General features: G+C 41.4%; 1 pseudogene; it reads left to right on the forward strand.

Moving 5' to 3' along the window:
• LOC122748184 overlaps positions 1-3,771 on the forward strand; it is a 30,214-nt pseudogene extending 26,443 nt beyond the window's left edge.
• The last annotated feature ends 9,713 nt before the right edge of the window (positions 3,772-13,484 follow it).

The following is a 13,484-nucleotide window of genomic DNA, read 5'->3' on the forward strand; positions in this document are numbered from 1 at the left end:
CATCTTGATAAATGATGTAAGATGTTGGTCTATACCTAGTTTCTGCCAGAATTTGGGTCTATTTTAAAAAGAGAATAATAATAATTACTTACTTTGTAGGAAAAGGAAAAAAAAAAGATGACCTAAAATCCCTTTACTTATAAGCATGCTAGATTCCCTGGGACCTTCTACTTAGCCAAGGTCATAAAAATCTTGGCTCCGTGAAATAATTTATTAAATGTCATGAAATTCTAAAATAATGAATTTGTTTACTGAAAGAACAGGATCCCTCTTTCCTATAAACACCCCCTGCCAAAGGAAGGGGGACTTAAAAGTTTACATATAGGATAGAAGTAATTTATATGGTGAACTATTATTCTGAAAATTATGAAATTATGCCTGGGGTATATATATTGAAGTTACATCTTGAGCCAACTTAGCCTCAACAGACTCAAGTTTTAAAGATTTATTTTGCCTTAGGGATTAATATATAATGCTTTTAGAGATGGATATTTGTTAGTTTGGAGACTTACATTAAGTAGCCAGTGTTTTCTGGGTTTTGAGTGAGCTATAATATATTCACTATCTATATGGAATTCCAGAATGTGATTATTTTCTTAATTTCTAATGATTGACTTTTAGACCAGAATGTGTTTACATTTGAGAAAATAAGATAATTAAATAAATATATTGTATATTATTTTATGTTGTGGGGCAATCAGGGTTAAGTGACTTGCTCAGGGTCACACAGCTAGAAAGTGCCAAATGTCTGAGGCTGGATTTGAACTCAGGTCCTTCTGAATCCAGGGCTGGTGCTTTATCCACTGTGCCACCTAGCTTCCCCCCGTCCCCCTGCCCCCCCCCCCCGCCTAAACTTTTCATTGTTAGCTGTTATAGCAATGGTATGAGAGAAATAATAACTGTATTTATCCCTAAGCTAGGATTAGTGAAACTTGCTATTTGAGGCAAAGTCTCTTGGGACTGTAATTTGATGTTGTTCTGAGTTTTGAATTCAGGAATAACTGTCTGAATGATCATCATGTCAGTAATCTACCAGTGAAGGTAAATGCCATGAGTTGCTCAAAGGGAATGTGGGGCAGCTAGGTGGCGCAGTGGATAAAGCATTGGCCCTGGAGTCAGGAGGACCTGAGTTCAAATCCAGCCTCAGACACTTGACACTTACTAGCTGTGTGACCCTGGGCAAGTCACTTAACCCTCATTGCCCCACAAAAAAAAAAAGAATTCAGCTAGTCAAAGGGAATGTGATCCAAGAATCTGCTACAGGTGGACGTCTGTGACTGGGAAAGTTGAGATGACCTTGCATAGACAAAGGCCTGTTGACTCAGTTTTTCCATTGGGTAATTTTTCTTTTTGAATAGGAATGTTTCCCATCTGGTTAATCCTTAGCCTGGGTATGATACTCTATGAATAATGTGGAACTCTTTGCTTCATGATTGGCTGTTGCAAAGAGTTAACTATGACTCTTACCTGAAATCAAACAGAACCAAGGACACTTTATCCTATCATACCTATCTTAAGTCATTCTGTGCCTTTAGGCTTAGGCCTGGAGGAACAATCCTGATATTGTTACAGTCATGTTCCTCCTCCTTTTTTTTTGTGGGGCAATGAGGGTTAACTGACTTGCCCAAGGTCACATAGCTAATAAGTGTCAAGTGACTGAGGCTGGATTTGAACTCAGGTCCTCCTGAATCCAGGGCTGGTGCTTTATCCACTGCACTACCTAGCTGCCCCCCTTCTTTTCATAGTAAATCTCTCTAAACACAGAAGGTAAAATTTAAAAAAAAATTTTTTTTGGTGAGGCAATTGGGCTTAAGTGACTTGCCCAAGGTCACACAGCTAGTAAGTGTCAAGTGTCTGAGGCAGGATCTGAACTCAGGTCCTCCTGACTCCAGGGCCAGTGCTTTATCCACTGCACCACCCAGCTGCCCTAAAAATTTTTTTTTAATGTAATGAATCTTGTTGCCATACCTCAGTATCTCTGAATTGCTATAATGGGACACAAACATAAGATACCTTACTAAGTAGCTTACTTTGATGTTCTTCCTATAACTCAGTTGTTCATAAGATTATCTCTAGGAGCAGCTAGGTGGCACAGTGGATAAAGCACCAGCCCTGGATTCAGGAGAACCTGAGTTCAAATCTGGCCTCAGACACTTGACACTTACTAGCGGTGTGACCCTGAGCAAGTCACTTAACCCTCATTGCCCTGCAAAAAAAAAAAAAAAAACCCGGAAAAATAAGATTAGCTCTATAAAGTCTTCACCATATGAACTAATTATTAGATTTTGTCAGGTTTTATTAAATTATATTAAGTCTGATCACTAGCAGACTTTAGAAGCATTACCTAGAAAATCTCCATGAGTGACCTGGAACCTGGACAAACCTCCCTGATCCTTGCAGAGATGTCTAAGAGATGCACAAAAGATGCTTACCAGACTCCTGAAGATCATGGCCACTGCTAAACGACTTGAACCCTAAAAGCTACAGTTATAATGGATTTCTTTATTCATCCCATTGTACTTTTGCTTATTTTTATTAGTTCTCTGTGTGTGTTATGGGCCTCTTGCCTATTCTGTAAGCTGCTTATCATTTTGGTTTAAACTGGTACCAATTTGGGAATTGTTAAAAAATTATTTTGAGGGACTATCAGTAGTGTCAGGTAGAAACTGTGGGGGGGTACTGTCACCCTTGGATTCTTACAAAGTGTTTTCCAAGCCTTGCCACATCTATCTCAGGATAGATGCTTCTTCACTCCAGATCAAGAAATGGAACTCAATAGAAGAGGTATCCAAGGGTCTAAGTGCAAACTATAGCTTCCACTTGGGCAGAGTTTCTATGATGCTGGGGTGGAAAAAGACCAGCTTTCCCCCAATCATCTCTGCAAGTCTCAAAGTTCTAAGATGATATCTGGTGTGTTGAAGGAAGAAGGGTTCTGTCACAGGGTAGGGGAAGGACCAGGGAACTACTCAGCCCTTGCCAAAGTCCTTTAAGTGTTTGATCATCACAGGAACAGAGGCTGTTGGGAAGTTTACCAGTCGAGGTGCCATAGGCTGAGCCACTGTGTTGTCTGCTGGGAGCAGACAAAGAGTATCTGCTTGTGCACATGAAGTGTATAAATGCACAAATACAAACATATACATGTGCAACTGACTCTCTGAAGGCTGGCTTTCACAAGAGAACTTTGGACACAGATAGGAAAAGGTGTGGGGACGGGTCCCTGACATGTGCAGAACTGGTGGTCTACATATTCTGAGAGGTAGAGACTTGGGCTGAGAGACAGGGAGACAAAGAAAGGCTAGAGACAGATGAAGAGGAAGAGCCAGAGACTGAGCCTGAGCCTGAGAAACACTCAGACAGAGACTGAGACAGAAAGCAGAGGGAGACTTGGGAGATGGATAGGCAGAGAAACAGGGAGCTCCGGATCTGGTTTGAATCCCATGTCTCCAACCTGCAAACCAATCACTTCCTCTCCTTGGTCCTCAGTTTCTTTATCTGTAAAAATAAGGCAGTTGGGCAAGATGAGTTCTAAGTGCCCTTCTATTTATCTTTAAATCTCATGTTTTTCTCAGACACAGGGAGAGACTGTCTCTTTCCCCCTGTTCCTCTGAACCCCCAGCTGTGACTTACAAGGCCTCAGTTTTGGACCGATTTCAGCTGAGAAGTTACGAGCTCATTAACATGAGGCTCTCCAGAGCCCCAGTTCCAGGGAACCCCCTTCCCCCCCAGAGACTGGCGGTTTACTCTGAGCAGCAGCTGGTGTGTGTGTGCTAGTGTGTGTGTGCGTGCATGCGTGCGTGTGTGCGTGCGTGTGCGTGTGCGTGTGTGTGTGTGTGTGTGTGTGTGTGTGTGTGTGTGTGTTTATGAGAACTATATATGTGGGGATGGAGGTGTGTGTGGACAGCTTGTTCTCCCAACATACAGAGACTCCTGGGGCCTAAGGTGGAGAAAGGGGAGGAGGGGCGGAAAGGCCTGGGGGGAGATGGGAACTTATATCATCTTCATCATCACGTTTCCGAGGCTTCCTGTGAGCCCAGCCCTTGGCATTGATGTAGATACCAGCAAAGCTGAGCAGCCCCCTCCCCTTTTCTATAGCCCAATGGTTCCCCATGGACAGCCCTGTCACGAATGAATCAATCAATCACTGACAAGCACTTATTAAGCTCCTACCATGTTCCAGGAACTGCAACTCTGAAACCCCTTTAGGACTGCTCCTCCTCTCTTCCCTGCAATGTCCTGCACCACAGGCATGGAGCATCCTGAGTTTCTCCAGCCATGAGTCATTCCTGAAAAGTTTGCAGCTCTTTCTCATTCTGTCCCTGATGTGATGTCACTCCTTCCCCATCCCTACTGAGATGCAGCCAAAGCTATACCTGCTCCCAGAAAAATTTATGTCCCAGAATATGCTTCTGTTGGGACTGAATTGGAAGCTGGAGGTTGGGGGCTGTCCTTTTTTAGATGTCTGAGGAGCCCAAGGAGACCTCGAAAAGGCCTCACTGAGAGTCTGCTGGGGACTCATGTATATAGGGAAATGCCACAGAGGTTGCTATGGATAACTAACCAGTCCTGACCAGTCCACTCTGCTGCCCCAGTAGGTCCTGGGTAAAGTTGGCTTGGGGGAAAGGTCTGGGATAGACTGTACTTCCCTAATCTTAATCACTCTTTTTTTTGGGGGGGGGTTGGGCAATGAGGGTTAAGTGACTGACTTGCCCAAGGTCACACAGCTAGTAAGTGTCAAGTGTCTGAGGCTGGATTTGAACTCAGGTACTCCTGAATCCAGGGCCAGTGCTCTATCCACTGCACCACCTAGCTGCCCCCTAATCTTAATCACTCTTATTTCCAGAAGAGACCCTCTTTACTGGATAAACTAGATCTTGGGTCTCAGAGCAGGATCCTAATAACATCTCTGGATCTAGGTGTCTGAGGAAAGAAGGGCAGGGGACCAGTTAGTTACTCCAAGTGACTTTGTTGATGGAAAGTCCCCATTTAAGATCCAGGGAATATGAGGCAGAATTAACTTGTGTGTGGAAGGTGGGGAGTGGAGCCCAGCACATAGTAGGCAATTAATAAATGTTTATTGACTGACTGAAATGGAGGAAAATATAAGGCTAACTCTCATAACTTTAAACATGAATAGATCAAACAATCCAATAAAATGAAAAAGTGACAGACTTGATAAGAAAACAAACCCCCACAATCTGTGGCTTATGAGAAATGCATTTTAAAAGCAAAAATACATGCAGAATAAAAATGAGGAGCTGGAAAAAGATTTACTATGCATTGAGTGCATCCAAAAAAGCAAAAACAAACATTTAAAACATAAAAAAGGGGGCATCTAGGTGGCACAGTGGATAGAGCACTGGCCCTGGATTCAGGAGTACCTGAGTTCAAATCCGGCCTCAGACACTTGACACTTACTAGCTGGGTGACCCTGGGCAAGTCACTTAACCCCCATTGCCCCACCAAAAACAAAACAAAACAAAAAGATACCATAAAAAAAGGATAAAGGAAACTACATTATGCTGAAAGGAACAATAGACAACAAACCAATTAATGTATATGCTTCAAATGTCTTAGCATAGATATTCATAAAGGAAACATCAACTCATCTACAAGAATACATAGGCAATAACACAATAGTGATAGGAGATTTTAATGTCCTTTTCTCAGTTTTGGATAAGTCTAACAGAAACAGAAACAAAAAGGAAAATATAGAACTGAGAAAATTGCTGGGAAAACTAGAGCTAAAAGACTCATAGCATCTTCTAAAAAAAACTACAAAAGAATATGTGTATTTCTCAGTATTACATAGAACTTTTATAAAAATTGACCATGTGTTAGGGCACAGAGATATTGCAAACAAATGTAAAAAGGGATAAATAGTAAATTTATCCTTCACAAACCATACTGCAATAAAAATAGTTAACAGTTCAGGGATCACACACCAAAGACATAGACCCAAATGGAGACTTAAACAATGAAATTCTAAATAACGAGTAGGTAAAAAAAACAAATCAAAGAAATAATAATTGTGTGAAAAAATTATAATGAAAAAACAACATACCTAAGTTCCTGGGATGCAGATAAAGTTGTCCTCAGGGGAAAAATCATATCCGTAAAAACATTCATTTGCAAAATAGAAAAAGAGAATTAATGCACTGAATATGCATTTAAAAATGTAGAAAACCAATTAACAAACAAACTTAAAATAAACACAGGAGTTAAAATATTAAAAATTAGAGGAGAAATAGATAAACTGGAAACAAAAAGCCTCATTGAAAGAGAAAAAAATACTAAAAACTGATTCTTTGAAAAGACTAATAAAATTGATAAATCTTTAGCTAATCTGATTATTATTGGTTTTTTTGTTTGTTTTGTTTTGTTTTTTAGTGAGGCAGTTGGGGTTAAGTGACTTGCCCAGGGTCACACAGCTAGTAAGTGTTAAGTGTCTGAGGCCAGATTTGAACTCAGGTACTCCTGACTCCAGGGCCCGTGCTCTATCCATAGCCAATCTGATTAAAAAGAAGAGCACGGAAAATCAAATCAACAAATAGTAAATGAGCAGAGTGAAATCACAACAAAATCAGAAGAAATAAAAATAATAATTAGAATCAATTACATATATGCTAATGAACTAAAAACACAAAAGAAATAGTGGGATAGTTTTAAAAATATAAAATACTAAAACTGACAGAAGATCAAATAAAGATCTTAAATAACTCAATTTCAGAAAAGGAAATACAACTACCTTCAAAGGGCTAACACACACAAAAAACAACACCTCATGGTTCTGATGGGTTCACAGGTGAATTCTATCAAATTTCTACAGAATAATTAGTACCCATTCTATACAAATTCTTCTCAAAAATGGAAAAAGAAAGCACTCTGCCAGAATCCTTTTATACCTAATTAATACCTAAAACAAAGAAGGATAAAGGAATGCATAAATTATCTAGGGATCAATCTATTAAAGTACACAAAAGACTTGTGTTTAGACTACCTGTGGAATCAGTTGCAAAATACTTCTTAAAGAAATAAAGAAAAACAAATAGCTAGATTATTCAGTTCTCGTGGCTAGGCTGTGCTAATACAATAAAAATAATATAACAATACTATCAAAGTTAGTTTAAACTTTTAATGCTACACCAAGAAAATCATGAAAGGGATACTTTATAGACTCTGATAAAATAATAACAAAGTTCATTTGGAAAAACAAAATATCTAGAATATGAAGGGCAATGATGAAAAGAGGTAGAGATGAAAAGGAAAAAGTGTTTCCAGGCCTCAAACTATATTATTGTTCCTCAAATACACTAAAATTCTCAAATATACCCAAATATTTGTAATAGCACTTTTTGTGATGACAAACATTTGGAAACAAAGTAAGTGCCCTTTGATTGGCTAATAGCTAAGCAAATTGTGGTACATGAGCATAATGGAATATTAGTGTGTTATAGGAAATCATGTGTGTGCTGAGTACAGAAAAGCATGGAAAGGTCTATATCAACTGATGCAGACTGAAGTAAGAAGTAAGATAGTAGTAGTAGTAGGCCTCCACCAGTTGAGGATGACCATGGATCAATGCCTTGAAGAGCCACAGGCCACAGTGTGGCTGTGCAGTCTGAAAAGGGAGCCTTAGCTCCTCAGTGACTTATAACTGGTAACTGCCGCATCCCGTGTTGTATCTATCCCATGAGGAGTAGCTGGAGTGTCCTCTCCAGGGTGCTGGCCTGGGCAGATCAATATGGAAAACAAGCTGTTGCCCATGCAGCAGGTTTTCCCTCTCCGCAACATTGGTGGATCCAAAGGAGAGGCAGAGTCAATACAGTTTGGCACCAGTGCCGCCGCAGGAGTTGCCAGAGGGATGTGATGTCCAACATCCAACTGCCTAAGGGACTCCGACTCCTGATTTTTCCTTGGGGTTAACTCCCGAAGCCTTTCCCATATTGGGTATAGCCGCAAGGCAGTAGAGGTTTAAAATCAGGGTTTCCTTCCCCTAGGTGGGTTGCCTGCCAAGGCTAACGAGCCCCACCTGCCAGAAGCAACTGGTTTTAAGGTGCCAGTGACTTGCCTTCGCCCCTTCTCCTGTTAGTGGAAACAGTTCCACCACAAGAAGGCCAGGAGTTGGGTTTCAGTTGTCAGAGGCTATTTGAGATGCATGCCATTGGAGCATTTTATAGAGAGTGGGAGCTTATCCCCACTCCCACCCCAACATGACAAACCTTTGGAACCAAGAAGTAAGAAGAGCCAAGAAAACAATATACACAGAAAATACAACAATACAACAAATAGAAAGAATGACACATGCAAAACAAATTAATTAATTAATTAAACATTTAAAATTTAAAAAAAAGAAAAAAGAATGACACACCAGAAAACCCAAAGTGAAGGTTGCAAACATTATAAAGAACAAGTATGGCTCAAAAGAAATGACAGAAGATGATATTAACCTATGTAGAGGTGAGAAATCCACAGATGTTGCACATTACATATGTTTTGAGACTTCTTCAGTGTTAGTTGGGTTGATTTTTTCCTGTTTTTCTTCTCTTTTTTTGTCTTTAAAAATACTATTTTTTCTATGGAATGGTTCTCTAGGATAGGGAGACAGAGGAATACTGGGAAAACTATGATGATATAAAAAACCTAAAATATATCAATAAAAACTTATTTTAAAAACTATATCTTTTAGATATTATAAATGTAATTTCTCTTTTTTCTTCTTTCTGGGTTTTGTTGGGTTTGATTTGTAGGGGTTTATTTTATGTCCTGATACTTTGCTAAGGTTATTAATTATTTTAATTAATTTATAGTTGAATATTTCAGGTTCTCTAAGTAGACCATTATGTGATGTGTAAAAAGCAATGATTTTGTTTCCTCTTTGCAAGATTTCATCATTTTTCCCCTTATTTTATTGCTATAGCTAGTACTGAAAATGGGCATCCTTATTTTACTCCTGACCTTTTAGTATGTTTCTATTACATATAATGCTGGTTCTGGGTTTGAAATAGATATTAATTATCATATTAAGGGAAGATTCATTTATTCCTATGCTTTTAAAAAGTATTTTATTATTTTCCAGTTACATATAAGGACAGTTTTCCACATTTGTTTTCACAGGATTTTTAGTTCCGAATTTTTTTTTCCTACCCTCCCTTCCCTCTCTCCTCCCCAAGATGAAAAATAGTCTGATATATTGTATCTGTACAATCACATTAAACATATTTCTACATTAGTCATCTTGTGAAAGAAGAATCAGAGCACAAGGGAAAAACCTCAAAAAAGAAGGGGAAAAAACAGTCCCAAAGTAAAAACAGTATGGTTCAATCTGCATTCATAATTCACAGTTCTTTTTTTCTGGATGTTGAGAACATTTTCTATCATGAGTTCTTTGAAACTGTTTTGGATTGTTGCACTGCTGAGAAGAGCCAAGTCTATCCCCATTGTTCATCATACAATGTTGCTGTTACTGTGTACAATGTTCTCCTGGTTCTGCTCCTCTCAGCATCAGTTCATGTAAGTCCTTCCAGGTTTCTCTGAACTCTTCCTGCTCATCATTTCTTTTTCTTTTTTTTCTTTTGGTGAGGCATTTGGGGTTAAGTGACTTGCCCAGGGTTACACAGCTAGTAAGTGTCAAGTGTCTGAGGCTGGATTTGAACTCCTGACTCCGGGGCCAGTGCTCTTTCCACTGCATCACCTAGCTGCCCCTGCTCATCATTTCTTTTTTTTTTTCCCTTTTTTTTTAAAGGGGAATAAGCATTTATTTTTTTGGGGGGGGTTTGCGGGGCAATGAGGGTTAAGTGACTTGCCCAAGGTCACACAGTTAGTATGTGTCAAGTGTCTGAGGCCGGATTTGAACTCAGGTCCTCCTGACTCCAGGCCAGTGCTTTATCCACTGCGCCACCTAGCTGCCCCCTGCTCATCATTTCTTACCGAACAATAGTATTCCACTACATTCATATACCGCAAATTGTTTAGCCATTCCCCTATTGATGGGCATTCCCTCAATTTCCAATTCTTTGCCACCACAAAGAGAGCTGCTATAAATATTTTTGTACATGTTATTCCTATGCTTTAAATTTTTTTTATTAAAAATTTTTATTCCTATGCCTTTTAATGTTTTTTTAAAATTTAAAAAACAGGAACAATTGTTGTATTTTGTCCAAAGCCTTTTTCTAAATATGTGATTATATCAATAGATATGCTTCCACTTGATTGCCCTCTCCTCTCTTCCCCTGGCCTATGACCCAATCACTTTCTTTCTCTCCCTTTTTAACCCTCTCGCCTTTTATGATCCATTCTCTGAAGCTGAACTTTGTTTTCCTTGTGATTATTCCCTCCTTAATCCCCTGTCTTTCCTTATCCTTTTTCTTTCACTCCTGTCCTCTCCAAGGACCTCCTCCATAACCTCCTTACCAATTGCCTCCCTATTTTTGGAAAGTCCCAGCCATGTTTTACTTTACCCCTCCCCTGCTCCCCTGTCTGCTATGTCTGCTACAATCTTTTAGCCAATTGCTTCAATGCTATGTGTATAGACTTTCCTCTTTTTTTCCTTCCTTCTCCCTGCTCCCCCCTCCCCCCTCCCCCCCAAGTTCTGGAACCATGAATCACAATCAAATGAACTACACCAAAGCTCCACTCACTATACTTGTAAATTTCTGGACTAAAGTGTTTCTTCCTGATCATCACTTCACTAAGGGTGGGACTTAAATACTTTTTCACCCATCCATCCATCCCCATCTAGTTATCTGTTAAGGTAAATGTATTACTACACCAAATTGTGTGTGTGCATTCCAACCCTCCTTTGGTTCAGATGTGAATGATTTTCATGTGATGTCCTCTTCCCCCCACCTCTTCCTCCATGTTTGTATACTCTTCTTCAAATTTACCCCCATCATGAGAAATAGTAGGATCTACTCTCCTCTTCCTCATTCTTTTCCTGGTGTATTCTTCCCCTCCCTCCTTTTATCTCCTCTCTTAAAACCATCGATACTGAACAAAATCATCCCCAGTTCCTCTTTTATTTAATTCTCTTTAGATGCATCTAAGTGGCACCATAGTGCAGAGAGTGCCAGTCCTGGAGTGAGGAAGACTCATCTCCCTGAATTCAAATTTGGCCTCAGGGGCAGCTAGGTGGCACAGTGGATAGAGCACCGGCCCTGGAGTCAGGAGGACCTGAGTTCAAATCCGGCCTCAGACACTTAACACTTACTAGCTGTGTGACCCTGGGCAAGTCACTTAACCCCAATTGCCTCGATAAAAACCAAACAAATGAATTTGGCCTCAGATTTACTTACTGATTAGCTGTGTGACCCTGGGAAAGTCACTTAACTCCATTTGCCTCAGTTTCCTCATCTGTAAAATGAGCTGAAGAAGGAAATAATAAACTACTCCAAGAAAACCCCAAAAAGGAGTCACAAAGAGTTGGACACAAGTGAAAAACAACCAAACAACAAAACCTCCTGTGGTTGAGGATCAAATGAGATAATATTTATAAAGTGCTTTGCAAACCTAAAGCACTATATACATGCTATGGTGATGTCATCTAGGAGAGTGCTATGGAGCCTCTCAGGCCAGAGTTCTATAGGTTTCCAATGCCCTCAGAACTTCTCCATCTGAGTACTCTGTGGTTCCTGCTCCCCAGGAAAGAAAGCTGCTAGATTCAGGTGCTCCTTGTTCGAGTGTCTCTGGTTTGAGGGCTGGCAGGTTTCTGGCTTGATGACTTGCACTTGGACTGGTTCCTCTCCCCCACATGCCTTCCTCTGTCCTTCTTTGTGTGGGGTCCTAGGCTGGATGGAGGAGTTTAGTGTTTCAGTTTCTGGATCATCATTTGACGTGGTACCCTTTGGCGATCTTGACTAGAGTATAGGAGGGAGATCTGGCTTCCTCTGTAGCCCATCTTAACAGGGAAGCCCCTGCTCCTCACTTCTGAAGTCTAAAGAATGGAGAGCCTGATAGCTTCTGTTTAGACTGTCTGAGGAGATGGGGCAAGGACGATTTAGTCAGCCCAAGACTAGCCATTCAAGGACAGAAGGGGACTTCTAGGAAAAGACTTCTATTCCAGTTCTCAGAATGGGCACAATCTCCCTTTTTAAAAGAAGGGTTTAAAACTGCAAGGCACTTTAGAGATCAATGAGTCCATCCCCTCATCTTTTAGTAGAGGAAATTGAAGCCCAGAGAGGGAAAAGGCTTACACAAGATCACCTTGGAAACCCTCCCTGGAAGCCGACCCCACTGACAACCCGCCTACTCTTCCCTGTTCCAGTGAAGAGCTCAAACAGCAAAGGTAGCTAGCATCTTTCCCTCTTAAACTTTCCCACAATACTTTATTCAACCCTGTCCAATTGAACAAACATTTATTAAGTGACTACTTTGTGGCAGGCACTGGGGCTAGGTGCAGGAGGTACAAAGATAAAAATAAAATGGTATCTGCCCTTCAGGGGGTCTACTGGGGTGGGGAGGAGGGGAAAGATACTTGTGCACAGATAAGTAAAAACAAATTGTATCCACATAATTTCAACACAAGGGACCTCACTACTGGGGGAATGGGAGAAGGCCTCCTGCAGAAGTTGGCAGGAACCTGGAAGAAGTTGGGGATGCTGAGAGGGGGAAGCAAGGAAGAAGTACATTCCTGAAATCAGGAGTATGTACTGTGGAAGTAGGGGAGCAGCTGCCCTAACCTAGCCAGGATCCTAGTTTTTTCTGGGCCCATTCAGGAGCTGTAAGTCTGTGTCCTGAGTCCAGGGCCCCCAGGTCTGTAGCAGCTCACCCCTTCCTGGTACCTGGGACACACTCACAGGATCGACTATGGAACTAAGATCCATGAGGGCAGCTAGGTGGTGAAGTGGATAAAGCACCGGCCTTGGATTCAGGGGGACCTGAGTTCCAAATTGGCCTCAGACACTTGACACTTAACTAGCTGTGTGACCCTGGGCAAGTCACTCTCATTGCCCTTCGAAAACAAACGAACAAACAGAACTAAGATCGATTCTCCTTGAGCCGGTGGGGCAGAGACAAAAGTTGGGATCTGCAGAGTCCTGGGATAGAGGTGGAGGTAAGTAAGGGCAGGGGTAAGGGAAGGAGCCATCCTGACTCAGTCCTCAGCAGGGAGATGAAGGACTGTATGGAAATTCTTTCTCTAGCTCCCAAAAAGGCTTCCCCTAGGGTTACAGCCAAGTATGGGAAAGAGAGCCCTGTCCTGGTGCTTCTTTCTCTCTCCGGGCCTCAGTTTCCCCGCTGACACCCTATATCCAATGGAGTCGGTGCTTCTTTGGCTGTACATGACGCCAGGCCTGGGGGTGGACTCCCTTCACTTGCGGGATTTTTCTGGCTCCGGACCGACCTTCTGGAGGGTTTGCAGAAGAAAGGGATTTTCAAGATGGGGCCAGGACATTCCTGGGGGGGTGGTGGTGGTGGTGGGAGGTAGATGGCGATGGAGGAGGGTCGGACGCTCTGACTCGGGGAGGGGCATAAGGGAGAGGCGGAGCCTG

This window comes from Dromiciops gliroides, chromosome 3, assembly GCF_019393635.1.
Source record: "Dromiciops gliroides isolate mDroGli1 chromosome 3, mDroGli1.pri, whole genome shotgun sequence".
Classification (NCBI taxonomy): Eukaryota; Metazoa; Chordata; class Mammalia; order Microbiotheria; family Microbiotheriidae; genus Dromiciops; species Dromiciops gliroides.